Genomic DNA, 13,293 nt, shown 5'->3' with positions numbered 1-13,293 from the left:
CCACTGAGCCTGCGCGTCCGGAGCCTGTGCTCCGCAACGGGAGAGGCCACAACAGTGAGGCCCGCGTACCACAAAAAAACAAAAACAAAAACAAATACAGCTTCAGAAAATGACAGAACTGAATGAGCAAAGTAACAAATGGTCATAAACATGGATGTTCAAGACCTATTAATGTACCTCTAAATAAGAGCATTTGTTTTATTAATTGTAATCAACGCTTTAATACAGTAAAATTGAGGATATTTTCTGAGTGTTGTGCTGGCTTATGGTCAGCTGTTTACAAACTGCAATATACTTTTGTGTAGATTCGAACTGTGTTAGTAATCAGTCACTCCAGTTGACCTCAGTGGACTTTGCTTCTTTCTTGTTTTATATACTTTTCCAGAGAGAGCTGCATCTCTTGTCTGTGTGTTGATAACTCCCAAATCTGTATCTTATTTCTGACCTTTTGAGATAGGTTAGGGACCTTTACCTCCAAGTAAATATCCCATAGGCACCTGGAATAGATAAACTCGGCTTATCTAAAGAGGAATTATCTTCCTCTGAAACATGTTGCTTCTTTGTTTTCAAATCACCATCGTTGGTGTGCTAAACTACTCCCCTGGTTTCTTCAACCTTGTCTCTGTCCTTGAAAATGCCCTTCTTAGAAAACACCTTTAATTTCCACTGCCACTATCTTAGCTCAGTCCCTCCTTCATCCTTTGGCACGCAGCACGTATTCAAAAATTAGTAATTTCACAAAGTCAGTCAAACACATAAAGCTCTAACAAGTTGCGGCATCTGGCCTGAAACTCAAGTGTTCTAGCACCGGTGTGGACATCGGAGAGCTCTTTACATCCTACTGTACTGACGGAACGCAGACTCCGGGGACTTCACCTTCCAAAAAAAAGTTCTACACCGGAGTCTCAATTCTTACCCCACCTGGTATGCAATGCAGAACTAGATTCTGCAAGTTCCCTTCTCGGGCAGTGAAGCTTCGAGGTCCTCTTCACTAAGAACTTTGATAAATGTTTTAAGTAGTGATCTTTTCTTTCTCGCTTGCCTGCATTGCAACATGTACTGATCTCAGCTGACAGGAGATAACTACCCCATCCGCTGCAGTAGGGAAGCAGTGACGTCACGCCTAGAATTGACTGACCCCGTTTTTCGGGCTTCGCAGACCACGGAGCTACAAAGGCCGAGAGGGAATGAGTGGGAGGCAGGAGACCGCAGTGCCTTCCCTCTCCGAGCCAAGCCTTCCTGGCCCGCGCAGGCCAACGGCCCCCGGGGTGGAACCTCCTGCGGGACTGCAACAGCCCGGCTCGGAGGCGAGCAAGTGGGTGTGTGTGTGTGGGGGGCGGCCAAACTTCCTGTCCCGCGCTCGAGCTGCTTCCGGCGGGAGCCGGAAGACGCTCTGTGTGGACAGAATTCGGGACCAACTGACGGACGGACGGCTGCCCGGGACGGAAAGGTGAGCTCCGGGGTGGGCCTGATCGACCCGCTCGGCTAGGTGGTCCCCGAGAGGGAGGGAGCCAATGCTGGCTCCTCAGGGGCTTGGGCCGAGTTTGCCCCCGGAGAGGACAGGGAAACCGCCCCGGGGCACCCCACCCGGATGTGGAGCGGCCGGTCTGAAGCCCTACGGCTTCGGCTCTTCTCGCGGGCTTTTGGGGCATATGTTTCGGCTCCTTCGCTTGGTTTCGGGGGAAGGGGCATGGGGACAAGACCAACCTGGAGAAAGAGTCAGCGAGTCCCCGCGGCGGGAGCTCCTGGACTGCACCGTCCGCGAGGCCTGCCTGCGGACTTTGGGGCCCTTCACTAGGCTGTTGTAATGGGGGAACGAGGATGTCAAGGCGACTCTGCCCTGGACATTTCAGCCCAGACCTACCCTCTTCTTTCGTACGTCCGCTTACTTTCTCGGTCTAGAAGAAGGAAGGCTGCCGACTCGGAGGGTCTGGGCCACTGGTTTCTCCTTTGCGTGTCATTTCAAGGCGAGGGTGTGGGCTGTGAGAGTCTACAGCCTTACACATTTCGCAGGTTGAAGTTTCTTCAGAGAAAAGAATTCAGTTAGTTTATTAAAGTTTATCTCACTTGCTCATGAGGCTCTGAAATGCATTTAGGAACCACTTGAAAGTTAAATATTATTAACTTGGAACTTAAGAATTTGTATTTCTTCCTCACTTTGGCACAAGGACCAACACAGCGTATTTGCAAAGAGAATAAAAGAAACATTTTAAAATAAAGCCAGGGGCATTTTGTTATTTTTAGGGAGTGAGAAATTCCACTTTGTGTTATCTTCGTGTGAGACAAGGTCAACTAAACTCGCAGTCAAAAGATTTAGGTTCTAGTTTTTTAAGTTTTACATCTAAGTAGAGGTCTAATTTTTGGCAAGTTAATCTCTAGCTTTGGACTTTTTTTTCCCTCTGTAAATGAAGGGGGTTACCTATTCATTCAGAAAATATTTCCTGAATGCTTAGTTTGTGCAAAGCATCAGTGGAGAAGGGAGAAGGATGGGAGAAGGATGATAAATTCAATGAACCTTAACCAGTGAGAAAAATATGCAACTAACTCCCAAGGCAGGCTGAAATAATTGCTAAAGAGAGGTTAAACTGTGTTGTGAGAACACCAAGGGAAGGACAGATTTGTTCTCACTGGAGGGAAAGGGGTCTTCATGGAGGATGGCGTATGAGTTGGATTTTAAAGACTGGAAAGGATTTCAAAAGATCACAGCTGGATTGGAGCGTTTTATTACTGGAGGGTCTTATTACTGAAGAACTATCACAAGGGAAAGGGACCTTGAGCACTAAAATAGGTTGGAGTGTTCATTTAGTAGCCGGTCCAGTGTGTACTGGAGAAAAGGGTTCATTGAGGAATATAGTGGATGCTGCAGTTGGAACAGTATTTGAGGACATATTGTTGAATATTTAAAATGCCATGCTTAGGGATTTGACTGTTAATTCTGAAGCCCTGAACTTTGGGTAAGGGAAGTGACGAAAGCATTTCTGTGTTTTGGAAAGATAACTCGAGTGGCTGCATAAAAGATGGAATGGAGGGCTTCCTTGGTGGCGCAGTGGTTGAGAGTCCGCCTGCCAATGCAGGGGACACGGGTTCGTGCCTCGGTCCGGGAAGATCCCACATGCCGCGGAGCGGCTCGGCCCGTGAGCCATGGCCGCTGAGCCTGCGCGTCCAGAGCCTGTGCTCCGCAACGGGAGAGGCCACAACAGTGAGAGGCCCGCGTACCGCAAAAAAAAAAAAAAAAAAAAAAAAAAAAAAAAAAAAAAAAATGGAATGGAAAGGGGAATTTTAAGGGCAAGGTGGCCAGTTAGAAGCCTATTTTCATAGTGTAGTTGAAAGATAATGAAAAACCTAAACAGGGCATTATGGTGGGAGTAAATTTGGAGGAATCAGAACCACTGGGATTATTTAAATATGGAGGATGAGAGAGATTGTTCAAGACCTAGAATTTGTAGCTGAGTGGGAGAACAATTGGGCAATAACTGAAATGGATAATACAGGAAGAAGAACAGGTTTGGTGAGGAAGGTGACAGTCTGGATTTTGGACATTGTTAAAATTGAGGTAGATAGCCACATGGGGTTACCTAGCAAGCAGTTAGAAATGAAAGTTTGGAGTACAGAGAGAGGTCAGAAGTAGAGACAAAAATTTGGGTATGATTCACGGAGTCATTCGTTCGTTATACAAATATTTGTTCAGTACCTACTAGCTGCTTACAGGAAGTTTGTATAAAAGCCCTTTAAACTCATAGTAAAGACAATCTCAGAGCTTCACAGTATCAGAAATGACTCTTGGAGACCTAAATTCCTTATGAATTACCTACAATACTTTGCCGGGCACTAGGTGATGGGTTCTGGGTTCTGGGAGATATAGTAGTGAACAAGACAGTCTAGTTCTTGCCTTTGTTTATGGAGCTTACAATTTAGGGGGTAGCCAGACAAAAAGTGAATACTGTATCAAAACAAAAGAATTAGAAATTGTGGTAAGTGCTGTAATGGAGACAGCAGAGATAGAAAATAAAAGTGGGGGTATGAGGAACCTTCCTTGGATAAGGTTATCAGGCAGTGTTTCTGCATGAGTTGATAGTTAAGTAGAGCCCTGAAGAATGAAAAAGAGCAATGGAAGAGAAAGCATTCCTAAGTAGAGGAAATGATGTGTGCAAATCCCTAACATAGGAAAGAGCTTAATATGTTCAAGGAACTAAGGGAGAGTCATCTGGCTGGAGGTTGAATGGATGCAGGAATGGATCACATAGGTCCTTATAGGCCAGGATAAGGAGTTTGGATTTTTTCTAGATGCATTGGGAAGCCACGTGAAAAAAAAAATGTGAAAATTCGCATTTTAAGATGATATTAAGTGATGTGAAGAGAATGGAGGGAGGCAAAGTATAGAAGCAGGGAGACCAGTTAGGAGACAGTAACAGTACTTTAAGGCAAGGTTGATGGTGGCCTGGAGTAGAGTAGTGGCAGTAGAGATAGAAGTAGGTGGATTTGCGATCTCTTTTGGAGACAGAATCAAGTCCAGACTTGCAGCTGGACTGGATACTGGGAACAAAGGAAATAAAGTAATAAAAGTGACTTCTAAATGGGGTGAATGGTGATCCTCCCTTGAACGGAGGGTTGTGGTCAGAGGGGCTGGCAGGGGAGGATGGGAAATAGTCTTGGGAGAGAATTCATTTTGAACATGTTAAATTTGAGATATCAAAACATGAGGTAGAGATGTCAAATAAGCAATCCTTCCTATGTACAAGTTTGCAGCTCAGAGGAGATATCTGGGCTATAGATAAAAATTTTGGAGACCGTATCATTTAAAGCCATGAGTTCACACTAGGAAGAGAGTCTAGCAAGAGAAGAGGGCCTGGCCTGCAAATTATCCTGAAGAACATTAATATTTAGAGGATGAGTGGAGGAGGAATATAGGAGTTATCGAAGGAAACTGGAGGAATGGCCAATGAGGTAGGATTAAAATAAGGAAGAAGTATCTTAGAAGCAAAAGAGTAAGTAAAGTGTTTGAGGAAGGAGGCAGTACTTCTAAGGGAAAATATCAGTTATGGCTCTGGTTGCAAATGACCAATTTACTTGAGGAGAAGAGGAATTTATGACAAGGATGTGGGCAGCTGACAGGATCAAAGGAAATGCTGAAGGCCCTGGCTTTGAAAAGGACCGGAATCTGAGCAGCCCCAAGGGGAGGCTGCTAATTGCAGTACTGGAGTGAATGGGCTGCTACAGCAGTTTTCACCTTAGTTACTTCTTTTAGAATTCACGTTCTGAGGAAAAGTATCTGATTTGTTCATCATGGGTTGAGTATCCAACAGTTGGTCAGGATAGAAAAGAACACCTTAATCTATAATCGCACTCAGAATGTATCCAGTGGGGGAGGGATAGATCCCCCAATAAAATGTGGATGCTGTCACCCAAACGGGGGAATGAATGTGGAACAGTCAAAAATAATAGCTGTCCCTTGCAAAGGTCAAGTAAGATTAGGGCAGCAAAGTATCCATTAAATTTGGCAGCATGAAGATCATTGGCTTAAATTTGTCTCTGAAGGATTGCAGAGAAATGGGGAGGTGACCGGAATAAAAATCAGGGCTGTAGGAATGGAGCACCCCAGAAGATCCTGTGAAGAGAAGAGGGAAGGCGCGCGCAGGGTGAATGCTACAGTTTCTGAGATTCATTCTGGCTTCACAGTTCTATATTCCAAATGTCTTTTATCAGTACCCGTTACCACTTTATCATTAGAATTTAATTAACTCTCATGCTATATCATATACTAGATATGATATTAAAAAGTTACTTGGGGGGCTTCCCTGGTGGCGCAGTGATTGAGAGTGACCCAAAAAAAAAAAAAAAAAAAAAAAAAAAGTTACTTGGTTTTTCTGTTCCTTTCACTACCATTTTATGCCAAAACTTAAACTGCTCTTTTTTAAATTTTAATTTTTGGTCTTTGGAATTCACTAACATTAGTAGAATTTTGTTTTCGTTTTTTAAGTATTAACTGAGTTTTGTTCCTGTCTGTATCTGTGGTCAGCCACAGGTTTCAGGGGAGCTGAGAAGCAGATTGGCCCATGGTAAGAGAGACTAGTCCTCTTGGTTGAAATTATGTGCTTTATTTTAACCTTTATGAATAGTGACCAATTGAGGGAGCACAGTGTTTCTCAGTTTCTTCCCTCTTTTTTCTCAAGCCTCCCTCAGTCTTCCCCTTCTTTCCAAAACCAGCTCAAGGTCAAGGCATTTTCTACCTCCCTCAAGAGGATAAGAGCAATACTGGTATTCTGGGCTTTGTATTCTAGGGTGGAATCACATTGCTTTTTGGAGGTTGACACAATGCTGTTCTGTTTCTTTCATGATGCAGAGTATTAAAGCCCCTGGTCATCTTTCTGTTTGGAATACACTCCCTTCTGTATGGCAGTCAGGACTAAGGCAAGAGACCTGTATCAGCTCTGTTCCCCTGTTGCTTGCTTAGTTTACTTTGGATTGGTTTTTCCCTCCCAGTATTTCTTCATGTAGCCTTCATTGGTTTTAGGCCATACGTACTCTAGGGAAATGGTGTTACCACTAATTCCTGTCTAGTATATGAGATTTCTTCATTAGGGTGTGGGACCAAAGACTGGTTAATTAGAAAAACTACTTTGTCTTTCTTTGCCTAGTGTGTAGTATTTTCCTTTGCAGACCTCAAGGAGGTTTGAGGTTTAAATAATCTCAATTTCACCAAGACTTTTATCAATGGTAATTGCTGATTGTTTGTAATATATACTTATAGCAGGTTTATATCTATGGCTTTATATTTTAAGACTGATTCTGTGTTAAACATATGCATTTTAGACACTTGAAAATACTTTATAGTGTTTTTCTATCTGTGGGACATAACCTGTTAATAGCTGTGAGAACATTTTCGTGGATCTTATTTAAAAATAAATTCAAAGTGCATGAGATTAGTATATGTTAGTATTTTATTGTTTTATGAAAATGTTATTTGTGTGTATCTCTGTGTGTGTTTCATTCGCTGGGTTATGATGGAAAATGTATCTTACTGTGGGTTGCAGTCAAAAAAGTTTGAAAACCACTGCTCTATAGGAAATTTGGACTCAGTAAGAAAAAGCAGATTTCTTAACCTTTTATAGTATATTAAGCGTTTGATAGATTTACTTGTTTCTTAAGCACTTACGCAGAACTTCGTTTCTGAAGAATTTTGTAATTATTTCTATTGCCTGATATATAAATAATCTTAGGGTAGACCTATTTTATTTCTGTATTTCAGATAAGTTTCCGAGGGCCAAGAAGATGAATAGCTTGCCCAGGTCTCAACCAGCGAGTCAGAGGCAGAATTTAGATTCCTGCTTTAGAGACCTTGGATTTTTTTTTTTTAAACATCTCAACTTCTTTATTAAACTTGTTCAGCTCCTTAGTGTTAATGCATAATTTGCTGGATGATGTTGAGTGTACTGTAAAAAAAGAATACAGTTTATCAAACTTCAGTTCCCAGGATTTATTTGGCTAAAAACAGAAAGAGAGTTGTTTTCAGGATGGCCATAGAGATTGCTGTTGTCCTAAATCAACTTTGCTGTTGTTAGGTGTTCTCTCGTTACTTATTCCCAGAACTTTTCAGGGCTTCTTGTGTTCTTTGCTTTGGTTCATTGCAAAGGTTTGTGTTGCGTGCATTTTTTTTAACCCTTAGGCTGACTATGGGGTAATATATTCAATAATAGCAGTGGTAAGGTCAGTGGATTTTTAAAAAACATAATATGTGCTAGACCAAGATTGTTCCTTTAAGCAGTCTAATATGCTTTCATGGCCATAGGGAACCATGCACACAGTAAAATTTAGTTGTTGCCAAGGGTAGAGGGAGAAAAGGTCTTAACAGTATACTTAGACCAATCCTTCGGTTTCTGAGATCAGTTAGTTTTGTTATGAACTCTTCATCCGGAGCCAAGATTCCTTATTTATGTTATGATTTGTGGAAAATAGGATTTGATGTGCCTGGCCTTTGTTGCTGATAGTTAAATATCATTATCTCTTTTATTTTTTATGGAGCTAAATTAGTAATTTTTCTATTTAGAAGGAAATAAGAATACAAATTTTGTCTGTCTGGGTAAAGATACAAAATAAAAATGAGCAAATATTACTGTCCAGTTAAAGGACTTTGGGTGATGTAGGCGACTGCTTGGTATTGCATCTCTAATCTCTTATCTTAATTAATATAAGAAAGCCTGGGAAGAAATTTCCTCTGTGACCCATAATTATCTTGAAAATAGCTTCTCTTTGAGTAAAGCAGTGTCTTTCACTCTAGTGTCATGTAAATTGCATTTGAAGGAAAGACATTGCATTGGACACTCCCCCCCAACCCCATACTGGTACATTATTTTTCTCATAAATACTTTAAATATACTCAAACGAAAAGCTAGGTAATCGGGCTTCCCTGGTGGCACAGTGGTTGAGAGTCCGCCTGCCGATGCAGGGGACACAGGTTTGTGCCCTGGTCTGGGAGGATCCCACATGCCGCGGAGCGGCTGGGCTCGTGAGCCATGGCCGCTGGGCCTGTGCCTCCGGAGCCTGTGCTCCGCAACGGGAGAGGCCGCAACAGTGAGAGGCCCACGTACCGCAAAAAAAAAAAAAAAAAGCTAGGTAATCCTTATCCCTCCTGTGTTGAACCCCTATACCTTTTAATCAACTATAAAATCAAAACAAATTTACAAATAATTTAGTACTAGCAATGGTAGGGTCAGTGGAATTTTAAAAAATATATAATATATGCTGAAGCAAGGTTGTTTTCTTAAGCAATCTAATATGTTTTGATGGCCATAGGAACCATGTATATAGTAGAATTTAGGTTATCAGTGTTATGTCTGTTGTTACCATGGATTTATATCTTTATGAGTAAGTATATAGACGTAAACCATACCAAAACCCAAGAAAATCCAAATTAACATTCATATTATGTTGTAGAGATGTTGTTTTACTGAAATGAAATACTTAATGTTGATCTGAATAGTGGAAAGATTTAGCTTTGGATTCACTAATATATATAATCTGTTTCTATATTTTAACTTTAGTAATAGCAATGTAGAGAATATCATACAAGGTAGTATTTGTGATGTGAAGGCATTGTGAAGCAGTTTATGATAATCAGATCTTATATTCAACCAAAACTGGCCAGAAGTCCTTGAATGCCAATTTCAGTGAGGTATTGTTTGATAACTTTGTAGAGTTAGAGTTGGCTTATTCAGAAGAAGATAAGACTTGTGTTGCAAATAAAAAGATAACACAGAAAGGGAGAAAGTTTGGGCAAATCTTATATCTGGTAAGGGACTCGTATCTAGAATATATAAAGAATTCTTACAACTCAATAGTAAAAAGACAACTCAGTTTAAAAATGGGCCAACGATCTGAATAAGCATTTCTCCAAAAAAGATGTACAAATGGCATATAAGCACATGAAAAGATGCTCAACATCATTAGCCATCAGGTAATGCAACTCAAAACTACAGTGAGTTACCACTTCACACTCACTAGGATGGCTGTAATAACAAAAGGTGTATTTTAAAAGGAGAGGATAGGGAGAAATTGGATCCCTCATGCACTACTGGTGAGATTGTAAAATAGTGCAGCCACTTTGGAAAATAGCCTGGTAATTCCTCAAGAGGTTAAACACAGTTACTGTATCACCTATCATTTCCACTCCTAGATGTATACCCTAAAGAGTGAAAACATATGTCCACACAAAAATTTGTACATGGGGCTTCCCTGGTGGTGCAGTGGTTAAGAATCCTCCTGCCAGTTCAGGGGACATGGGTTCGAGCCCTGGTCCAGGAAGATCCCACGTGCTGCTGAGCATCTAAGCCCGTGAGCCACAACTCCTGAGCCTGCATGCCACAACTCCTGAAGCCCACGTGCCTAGAGCCCGTGCTCCGCAACAAGAGAAGCCGCTGCAATGAGAAGCCTGCGCACCACAACAAAAGAGTAGCCCCCACTCGCCGCAACTAGAGAAAGCCCGCGCACAGCAACAAAGACCCAACACAGCCAAAAATAAATAAATAAAATTTAAAAAATGTGTACATGAATGTTATAGCAGCATTATTCATGATAGCCAAATTGTGGAAACAACCCAAATGACCGTCAACTGATAAATGGACAAATAAAATGTATATCCATGCAATAGAATATTATTTGACAATAAAAGGAAATTAAGTACTGGTACATGCTATAACAAGGATGAACATTGGAAACAGTAAGCTACGTGAAAGCAGCCGAACACAAAATATTACATATATAATTCCATTTATATGAAATGTCCAGAATAGGGAAATCCATAGAGACAAAAAATAGATTAGTGGTTGCCTAGGCTTGGTCAGCGGAAGGTTTGGGAGGAAATGGGGAGTGATTACTAATAGGTTTCTGTTTTGGGGTGAAGAAATTGTTGTAAAATTGATTGTGATTATGGTCGCATAACTGTGAATATACTAAAAAAATTTAGTTGTACTTTTGAAGTGAGTGACCCGTATGGTATGTGAATTACCTCTTAATGAAGCTGTTAATGTAAAAAAATATTTGAATTGTAGTTTTTGAAATCTGTTAAGTGGGTAACTTGAATTGGGAATAGAAAATTTTAATTGCATATTTGCCATCACATTTCCAGCTAATGTACATAGCAATTTGCTGTGTTAAAGATGAGATCCACCTAATACACTCGATATGGTACTGAGTGCTCCAATACAGATTCTTTTGAGGTCATCCTGCCTATTCTGCTGCATCCTACTCATCTCTCTTTTGTTTATACAGCAAACATACAAACCACAAACTGGGCACCAAAATTGTGTGGTAGAACTCAGTTATAATATGGATACTGATTTGTTCCAGAAAATGCATGTGTTAATTTTTAAAAAATTATCATTGAAATGACTAAAATGAAACATCACAGATAACCATGAGCATGAGAAATGGTGATCTAGAGGTATCTATTAAACTGTAAGAGAGGTGGCAGCTCCCTTCTCTAAATTGTTATTACAGATTTGCAAAAATGTCTAAAATATAGTATATCTGATTTTTTCCCTTGTTTGGTACACATGTTCATATACTAAATTTTAAAAAATTTTCATTAGGTAAAGATATCAGAAATGGAGCCAGTGCCATCAGTTTCTAAGAAAACTAACAAATATAAAGGACAGTAAATAGTTGTCTAGTTTCTTAGAGATTTTACAGTCCTGGAATCTTCAAGTTGGAGGAACCCTAAGGTTAACCTAAGCAAACATTTGGTAATTTCTTGGCTTCTTGAAATGAGCTGGAATTGGGGAAAAGGAATTCTTAATTCTTGAATCCTGATGATTCAAGATCAGACCTAGAGAGATGTAATTACTATTCATGCCAGCCTGCTCTGTGGGTGGGAATGCTGGCTCTGCAGCTTAATAACTTGAGCAAGTAACTGTACTAAGCCTCGGTTCCTTCCTCTCTGAAAAGAGGGATGGGTAAACGACATTGAGCAGTTATAGTGCTTGAATAAGAAAAACGTATGTGAAAGGAAAAGTCAGGGATTTATGACAGCTTTATGTGGTAAACTTAAAATGAGCCTTTTCATTTACATCTGATACATTTTTTTTATGATGAAAGTGAGGATTTCTGGAAGCTAGCATTGGGGAGAGGTTTAACCAACAGGAGAATAGACATTTATTCACATACTTCTAAATGCCCTTTTTGTAGAGTAAGTCTTTCTTATTCTAACTTTCCACTCTACCTTGGTATGTATTGAAAACTCTCATCCTGGGTATATATTACACTGTATGCTTATTTTGTATATAATAGTGCTTCCAATTTAAGCAAAAATTGTGTGAAATAAAGTGGAGTTATTTGCCAAAATCCTGAAAGAAAAGCTTTAAGAAAGTAAGAATTTAGAGGATGGGAGGACAAGATGGCAGAGTAGAAGGACCTTGAGCTCACCTCCTCTCATGAGCACAGCAAAATCACAGCTAACTGCTTAACAACCATTGATGAAAAAGACTGGAACCTACCAAAAAGATAATCTACATCCAAAGACATAAAGAAGAAACCACAACGAGATGGTAGGAGGGGTACACTTGCGATATAATCAAATCCCATACTCCCCAGCTGGGTAACCCACAAACTGGAGAATAGTTATATTGCAGAAGTTCTCCCATGGGAGTGAGCGTTCTGAGCCCCATATTGGGCTCCCCAGCCTGTGGGGTCTGATGTCTGGAGGAGGAGCCCTCAGAGCATTTGGCTTTGAGGGCCATTGGGGCTTAATTACAGGAGCTCCACTCTTGGAGGGTGCACACAAGGTCTTGCACGCAATGGGACCCAGGGCAAAAGCAGTGATGACTTCATAGGAGCCTGGGCCAGACCTACCTGCTGGTCTTGGAGGGTCTCCTGGGGAGGACGGGGGTGGGGGTGGGGGTGGCTTTGGCTCCCCTTGAGGACATTGACACTGAGGGCAGAGATATCGGGGAGTATTCATCAGTGTGAACTCTTGCTGGAGGCTGACATCTTGCTTGGGTCATTATCACCAAGACCTAGCCCTACCCAACAGCCGGTAGTGCTGGGATGCCTCAGACCAAACAGCCAACAGGGCAAGAACACAACCCCACCCATCAGCAGACAGGCTGCCTAAAGACTTCCTGATCCCACAGCCACCTCTAGACATGCCCCTTGACTCGGCCTTGCCCACCAGAGGGCCAAGACCCAGCCTCACCCACCGGGGGCAGACACCAGAAGCAAGAAAACTACAGTCTCACAGCCCGTGGAACTGAGTCTGCAAACACAAGTCAGAATCTACCCTGTGACCAGATGGTCCCTGGCCCTTGCGTGATGAGAGGGGAGTGTACTGCTGGGACACCTGGACATCCCCTACAGAGGGCCACTTCTCCAAGGTTGAGAAATGTAACTAACCTACCACATACATAAAAATACAAATAGAAATTCAGACAAAATGAGATGGCAGAGGAATATGTTCTAGACAAAGGAACAAGATAAAACCCCCAAACAACAACTAAGTGAAGTGGAGATAGGCAATCTACTCAAGAAAGAGTTAAGAGTAATGATCATAAAGATGAACCAAGAACTCAGGAAAAGAATGGATGCACAGAGTGAGAAGTTACAAGAAGTTTTTAACAGAGAGTTAGAAAATACAAAGAGTGACCAAACAGTTAAAGAATACAGTAACTAAAATGAAAAATACACTGGAAGGAATCAGCAGAATAAATGAGGCAGAACGGATTGGTGAGCGGGAAGAAAGAATAGTGGAAAGCACTGCCACGGAACTGAATGAAGAAAAAAGAATGAAAAGAAAGGACATTTTAA

At 41.3% G+C, this 13,293-nt stretch overlaps 1 protein-coding gene across 3 annotated transcripts in view; it reads left to right on the top strand.

Moving 5' to 3' along the window:
• The first annotated feature begins 1,163 nt into the window (after positions 1-1,163).
• The window catches only part of ZNF410 (zinc finger protein 410), a 40,643-nt gene continuing 28,513 nt past the window's right edge, over positions 1,164-13,293 (top strand). Inside the window, exon 1 of one of the 3 annotated variants that reach the window (XM_024737795.1) lies at positions 1,164-1,450. The gene's annotated coding sequence lies outside the window, so the exon portion shown is untranslated. The remainder of the gene's footprint in view (positions 1,451-13,293) is intronic. The other 2 variants (XM_024737794.1, XM_024737793.1) reach the window with 2 other exon arrangements.

The sequence above is a fragment of the Neophocaena asiaeorientalis genome, unplaced genomic scaffold, assembly GCF_003031525.2.
Source record: "Neophocaena asiaeorientalis asiaeorientalis breed wild unplaced genomic scaffold, Neophocaena_asiaeorientalis_V1.1 scaffold49, whole genome shotgun sequence".
In the NCBI taxonomy this organism is placed as follows: Eukaryota; Metazoa; Chordata; class Mammalia; order Artiodactyla; family Phocoenidae; genus Neophocaena; species Neophocaena asiaeorientalis.
The sequence above is the reverse complement of the archived record's forward strand: the minus strand, read 5'-3'. Positions and strand labels throughout refer to the sequence as shown.